This window comes from Myotis davidii, unplaced genomic scaffold (genome assembly GCF_000327345.1).
Source record: "Myotis davidii unplaced genomic scaffold, ASM32734v1 scaffold460, whole genome shotgun sequence".
Classification (NCBI taxonomy): domain Eukaryota; kingdom Metazoa; phylum Chordata; class Mammalia; order Chiroptera; family Vespertilionidae; genus Myotis; species Myotis davidii.
The window spans coordinates 633,077-640,399 of NW_006292692.1; positions in this window are offsets into that span (position 1 = coordinate 633,077).

The following is a 7,323-nucleotide window of genomic DNA, read 5'->3' on the forward strand; positions in this document are numbered from 1 at the left end:
GAGTTAACAGGTTTGCCAGAGCCTTGAAAATTGATTGTCCTGCACAAAATACCTCACAATTATTATCAGAAAATCATGTTTTTATTTTATCTTCTCTAAGTAAAAAGTTGGACTGAAATGACTGAGTAGGACACCATACCCCATTTTCTCCCCCTCAGTTTTGATTGGGTTAAAAACCAAGAAGAAAGGCGCCACTGTTTTTGAAAGAGCACAACCTTCTGCTTGGGCTTGAGTTGTCTGGCTGGTATCCTCCATTCAGTTGGTTTCAGCACCTGATTAATTAGTTAATTAGTACTTAGAGCTGACTAGCCCTGGTAGGCAATTTTCATACCCTGCATGGTGAAATGTTGAAACTAGCACTGAAATTTCTGTCGTACACCCTAATTATTATCACCCCACTACATTTAAAACCATTGCACCAAATTATTATAATAGACAGAGCCAGACAACTGTGTGGGAATAGGTTCTATCTGAGAAATAATGGTAGACTTAATCAATGTTTTTCACTGTTGCCCTTAACACATTTAAATAAAATAATTGAAAGGGGGAAATTCTAACTCAATTAGCCTCCAAATTCTTCCATAGAGAAAATTATTTTATATGGGAGAGAGTAGAAAAATCACACAAAATTTTTTTAATGTTTTCTCAGTTCCTAAGATGGTAAAATGTGTGTTTACATGATATCCAATCTGAGAGTAGTATTGTCCCTATGTAAGTCTAAAATGTTGCGAATAAAAAAAAATGTTGGGAAAAAAATAAAAAAAGACACTCCCCCCCCCCAAAAAAAAGAATTTTAACTAGCTGTAAGGAAATGATACTCTGTGTGTTTTGTGTAGAGAACTTTTAATGTTTAAAAAGTACATACATGGTTTAGGAATGAGTTTTCTATGGGGGAAAAAAATTCCTTGGCCTCTGCACCATTCTTCCATAAATCTATGTCATGGCTAAGGTTAAATATGTATCAACTAGGGAAAATAGTTTTAGAAAATAAGTTATGACACAAATCTAGAGGAGTCTAATTTTTGGCATTTCTCAATATACCATTACCAAAAAGGACTCCAGTATGTCAATGATTTTCAATATTATTGGTAGCTATTTTCACCTGAAACAATCCTTATATGCCAGTACTGGTTTCCCTGCAATTGTAAGCGCTAAATGGTACACAGAACTGGATACACAACCACACAGATCAGTAAATGGGTAGGACTGAAAGCAAAAGTAAACATCAACCTTAGGAAATGAAAGAAGTTAAAAGATAAGTGTTAAGGACCTTATTCATTTTGGAGAATAAAACAAGATTTAGTAGCTTTCCACTTAATTTAAATGAAAAGAATCACTACCTTACATATTGCAGTGATAATGTAATGGGGAAAGAAAACAAAAAAGTCTTTGTACAAATGACACCTCCTATAGTTGTTGTGAAGAAACTTTTCCCCTTGGTATCTGCTAACAAATTCTAATTAATGCTGCACATTCCTTTACTGAAATCATTTAATGCGTAACAAGGGGGGTAAAAAGAAATGCTGAATGCTCGTGATTGCCCTGTTAGAATTATGGGAGTGAAAGCCTGGGGCCCCAAACTTACTGTCTATTAAAGCCAAGCTTTGAAAAAGAAATGCAACCTACAAAAGCTGTCAATCTCCCTTGCCCCTAAAGCCTGGGTTCACATGGATTCAAGTGACAGCCCTCCTCCCCCATGCACAATACATCAATCTGTCTCTCCCACAAGCACCCACAGCCCATTGTGCTGACCGCAGGTGCCTATTATGGCACCCATGGCTGCCTCCCACAGCTCCGCCCCTGAGAAACAGGAACTGCAGACAATGGAGCCCTGTGGGAAGACAGAGGTTGGTGTTGGGAGGGATAGCAGACAGATGGTAAAGGGTATAGGGTAGTAAGGTAGTTTCAAAACAAATGTCAAACATTCAAAATTATTGCTTTAATGTGTCTCCCCTTTTGAATTGCCCTTGCTTCAATCACCATCTGCCATTATCATAAAAACACTTACCTGTTAAGATGAATATTTGGACCCCTTTTGGGTGGTGGTGGAGTGGATGACCTTCAGTACTCTACTCCTCTAGGTTTCTCAAGGTCAGAAACTGAGGAGTTTTAGTTGAGTGACACTAGTAGACCATATAGGAGAAAGAAATAATATTTCTAATTTTTTGCAAGGTTTGTGATTTCCCTTTGAGCTTAATTTGGGTTCTCTGTAAGGGCAAGAGTTATAAAAACTAGTTACTTTAAGTAACATATTTGTGAAATCAATGTACTATAAGATTTTGTACAAATGTTAATTCAGGCAGGTGGAAATTCTTTTCTGGTGAGCTGTCACATAAAGGGAGACTATGTGAATTTAAAAATAAATGTAGTGAAGGTTTCTGGCTCAGCAAAAAAAAATCATTACTAAATACTATTCACATCGATTACCATTATCAAAAAATACATTTTAAACATCTCGTAAAATGTTATTTGTCAATGGTGTTTTTAATCTTCTGAGTTATGGAATAATTAAGAAGCAATAAATGGAAGAATTAGATATATGCCAAAAATACATGTATTAGTTCCAGTAGTATGATTTAGTTGCTTTTGCCCTTGCTTTATCATCTCAATATACCATCTTCTTCCTATTTCCAAGATAACTTGTCATAAATTAAAACCAAGCTAACTGTAACTTAATCACTAGTACTACTACCTATCTCAAAGAAAAAATGACCAAGACAAGTCTGGCACAAGTATATGTAAGTCATGGTCAAGAGGGCTGGTGACGTGTTATGCAGAGGATATCCCCAAAATAATGTCAGGGAATAAAACCAGCCAGTTTTCCTAAAGCAAACAAGAAGGTCTTGGTTTGTTGTCAAAAACTACACACTAGGCTTTAACTAGGGAATGTCAAGAATCCAAGTGAGCTTCAGGCCGGGAGAACTTAATTAGCATAGTTGATTTGGGTTTTTTTAATTACACAAGAAAAACAACCAATACAATATGAAAGTATACAGTAGTGTAATATAGCACAAAATTCACTTTTCTATTATGTATGTGTGCAGTGATTTTGCAAATTTCATTAACAATACAAAATTAGATTTTAAAAATTTTGTGATCATTACTAGAGCATGTTTCTTTGGTTTCAAAGATTTTAATGTATGCCCCCCCCCTTTTTATATAAATAGTAGCATACTACATTCAATGTATTTTTTACCTGAGAGATTTTGGAGATCATTCCATATCAGGACATTAAAAGCAACTAAGGAGGGCATGCTTCTTAAATGTGAATATTTTTGTGTAATTCGGTATTTGTAAAAGTTAAGACTCTAGTTCAAAAATGGGAAAACATATAATTCCAATATTTGGCTACCAAAGTGATCAAGCCATTTGGAGGCTACTCTTATTTCTCCTAACCACGATTCGATTAGACATTCCATTTCTAATACTCAGAAACTAGTATAGCTAACTACAATTGTCCACCTAAATGGGAGCCAGAGAAAATGTGGAAGAGAAAGTCACAGATAATCCATAGATACAAACTTTGTTAGAGATGATGACATGTGAAAACTTTTAAGGTATTTATTGTTAGGCTTATGAATTGTTTTTTAGTATCCAAAATAATCAGAGTTCAGCAGACATTACTAAAGCTTCCCACTTGACCCACAGTCCATTATTCAGACTTCTGGTATCTCACAAAAATGACCTTGCTTAATTGATTTAACTGATTAAAATATGCCAGGTTTTACTAGTAGCTCTAAAATGGTTAACAATACCGTTCTTTTGCCTGTGCTCCCACACCAAGTTATTTCACCTCTAGATCTTTTCCATGGAGCACTTGAATACTAGTATATCCATTTTAAAATTAACATAGCTTGTCAGTTAAAATCTAAGATTTTATTGTCAGACAAGCCTGGTTTCTAATCCTGACTCTAGAATTGGAAAATGCTGTGATGTAATTTCTCTGATACTTGAGTTTCTCTAAAATGGGCATAATAATAGAACCAATCTTATAGGTTTGTTGTAAGGATTAAATGAGACCATGCATTCACTCCTAAAACAATGCCTGGAGCATAGTAAATACTCAAAAAAGAGTACCTATTATTATAAGTTACAATAATAATATCAATTATACAACTATAAGGATTAGCTAGATGGGTTCTCAAATCTAACTTATCAGTGAAAGACCAGGTATTTTTTTATTTGTCTTTATTGTTTACAGACATACCCCTTTTCCCCCATTGATCCCTTCTATCCCACACTTGACCCCACCTCCACAACCCCAGGCCTTCACCACACTATTGTCTGTGTCCATGCGTTAGGAATATATGCATATAAGTTCTTTGGCTAATTACTTCCCACCCACCCTCATTTCCCTCTGAGATTCATCAGTCTGTTTCATGTTTCTATGTCTCTGGATTTATTTTGTTCATCAGTTTATTTTATTCTTTAGAATCCACATATGAGTGAGATCATGTGATACTTATCTTTCTCTGACTGGCTTATTTCACTTAGCATAATATTCTCCAGGTCCCTCCATGCTGTCTCAAAGGGTAAGAGATCCTTCTTTTTAACTGCTTTATAGTATTCCATGGTGTGACTGTATCACAACTTCTTTATCCGTTCATCTACTGATGGGCACTTGGGCTGTTTCCAGATCTTAGCTATTGTAAGTCGTGCTGCTATGAACATTGGGATGCAAACATTCTTTCTGATTGGTGTTTTGGGTTTCTTAAGATATATTCCTAGAAGTGAGATCACTGAGTCAAATGGCAGTTCCATATTTAATTTTGGGGGGAAACCATATTGTTTTCCATAGTGGATGCACCAGTCTGCATTCCCACCAGCAGTTTACAAAGGTTCCCTTTTCTTCACATCCTCTTCAGCATTTATCAATCGTTGATTTGTTGATAGTAGCCATTCTGTCATTTTAATTTGCATATCTCTGATGGTTAGTGACTTTGAGCATTTTTTCGAATGTCTTCTGGCCACCTGTATATCCCCTTTGGAGAAGTGTCTATTTAGGTCCTTTGCCCATTTTTTAATTGAGTTTTTTGTCTTATTTTTTGTTAAGTTGTATGAGTTCCTTATATATTTTGGTTATTAACCTTTTATGAAAAGTACCATTAGTAAATATGTTCTCCCATAAGTGAGTTCCCTTTTCATTTTGTTTATGATTTCCTTAGCTGTGCAGACGGTTTTTTATTTCGATGTAGTCACATTTGTTTATTTTTCTCCTTTGATTCCCTTGCCCTAAGAGATGTATCACCAAAGATATTGCTATGAGAGATTTCTGAGATTTTGTTGACTATGTTTTTGTTGTAGATAAGCTGCCAGGTGGAGCAAGAGAATAATCAGCCAGGCACTCAGAGGATTCAGAAAAGGAGCCTTTAATGCAGAATTGCAGATGCACTAGTGAGGTGACTCAGGGGAATCAGCCTCCAGAGCCTGAGTGATGAATATAGAGAAAGCTTTCCTTCTATCCCCTTAGTTTCTTTGTCCCCCAAATATGGATCAGGCTTCTGGACCTTTTGCAGGCTTTGCAGCCCCCTGTGGGTTGGGATGGGGGAAATGAGATTACACCCAAAGTTCTGGCCTGGCTGGAGCCAGTGCTGCCAACCTACTCTAGGAGTTGTGTATGGTTCATGGTTCATGGCCTCTGTAAAATGGGAGTATTTCGGATAACAGGTTCTGCAAGGCAGGACAAGCATTACAGATAAGAATGGAGCTTAATTATCTACTAGCAAGAATATGCATCAGAATACTGGTTACTGGCACAGATTCAGATTGCTAGCCCCCCAATTGTTTTATATTCCCCCTAATTTTCTTCTAGGATTTTATGGTTTCATGACTTACATTTAAGTCTTTTATCTATTTTGAGTTTATTCTAGTGTAAATTGGTGGTCTAATTTCATTTTTTTTGCATGTACCTCTTCAATTTTCCCAGCACCATTTATTGTATGCTCTTGCCTCCTTTGTCAAATAATAATTGAGCATAATGCCTTGGGTCAGTTTCTAGGTTCTTTGTTCTGTTCCATTGATCTATATGCCTGTTCTTATGATATCAAGTCTTACTACAAAAATCTCAAGTTTTTGTGTGAACTTTAATCTTCATTTCTCTGAGATAAGTGCCAAGAATTATAATTACTGGGATGAATAGTGCTTGCTGCTTGGGTGTTTAATTTTTTAAAGTATTTATTAAATTGATTGGGGTGACATTGGTCAACATGAACATAAATGCTTCAGGTGTGGGTTTCTATGTTAAAAGATCTGTATATTGCACCATGTGTACTGCCAAACTCTTTTTCCAGAGTGGTTGTACCATTTTATATTTCCGTCATCAATCTATGAATGACCCAGTTTTACCACATCTTCATCAGCATTTGTTATTCTCACTGATTTTAGCTCTTTTGATAAATGCATAGTGATATCTCATCATGTTTTTAATTTGTGTTTCCCTACTAACTAATAATATTAAGGATATTTTCATATGCCTATTTGTCATTTACATATCCTCTTTGGTTAAATGTTTCTTTGTGTCTTTTGCATTTTGGCTTTATTTTTGTTAATCAAGCTATCGGTAAAGCATACTGAGGATTTAATTAGAGTTGCAAAACAGATTTTATTATACTTTAAATTTATTTTTTTTAGTTTAACACTTCAAAAGCACTTACTCTCTACCAAATACTATTTTAAGTGCTTTGAAATACTTATTTCAATTTAAGTGAAATTTAGTCCTTCAGCAGCTGCTAATATCTCCATTTGACAGTTGAAGAAACTGAGGGTACAGAGACATTCAATAATTAATCTTTTAACTAAGATTACATGAATAACAAGTGGTGGATCTGGGATTTGACCTTAGGCAGTATTTCTTATAAGCTTAAGAATATACACATAATATTAGAGCTGACAAATTCAGAAACACAGGGAAGAGGGAGAGAGTATAGGAAAGTATTTCTCAAATGAGTGTCAATAAATATTGTCTGGAATTAGTGGATCCAGAAATAGAGATTAAAGCATATTATTTAAAGTTATAAAGGTAATCACTAAAAGTCCTGAATATTATAAAATATAACTAATAAAATTTTGGAAAACTCAGAAGTAGCTAAAGGAGGTGGCATAAGTGTGCTAATTCCTTCATCTTAGTAGAGAATCAAATAAATATATTTAAAATTGGTAAAATATCTACACTAATAAAAGAGAAACATGGTAATTGGCGTAGGACCGCTACCCTTTTCATTGGCTAATCAGGGTGATATGCAAATTAACTGCCAACTAGATGGCGGTTAATTTGCATATGTAGGCACAATGCAGGGAGGTGAAAGGGAAAGCAGGAAGGAGCCC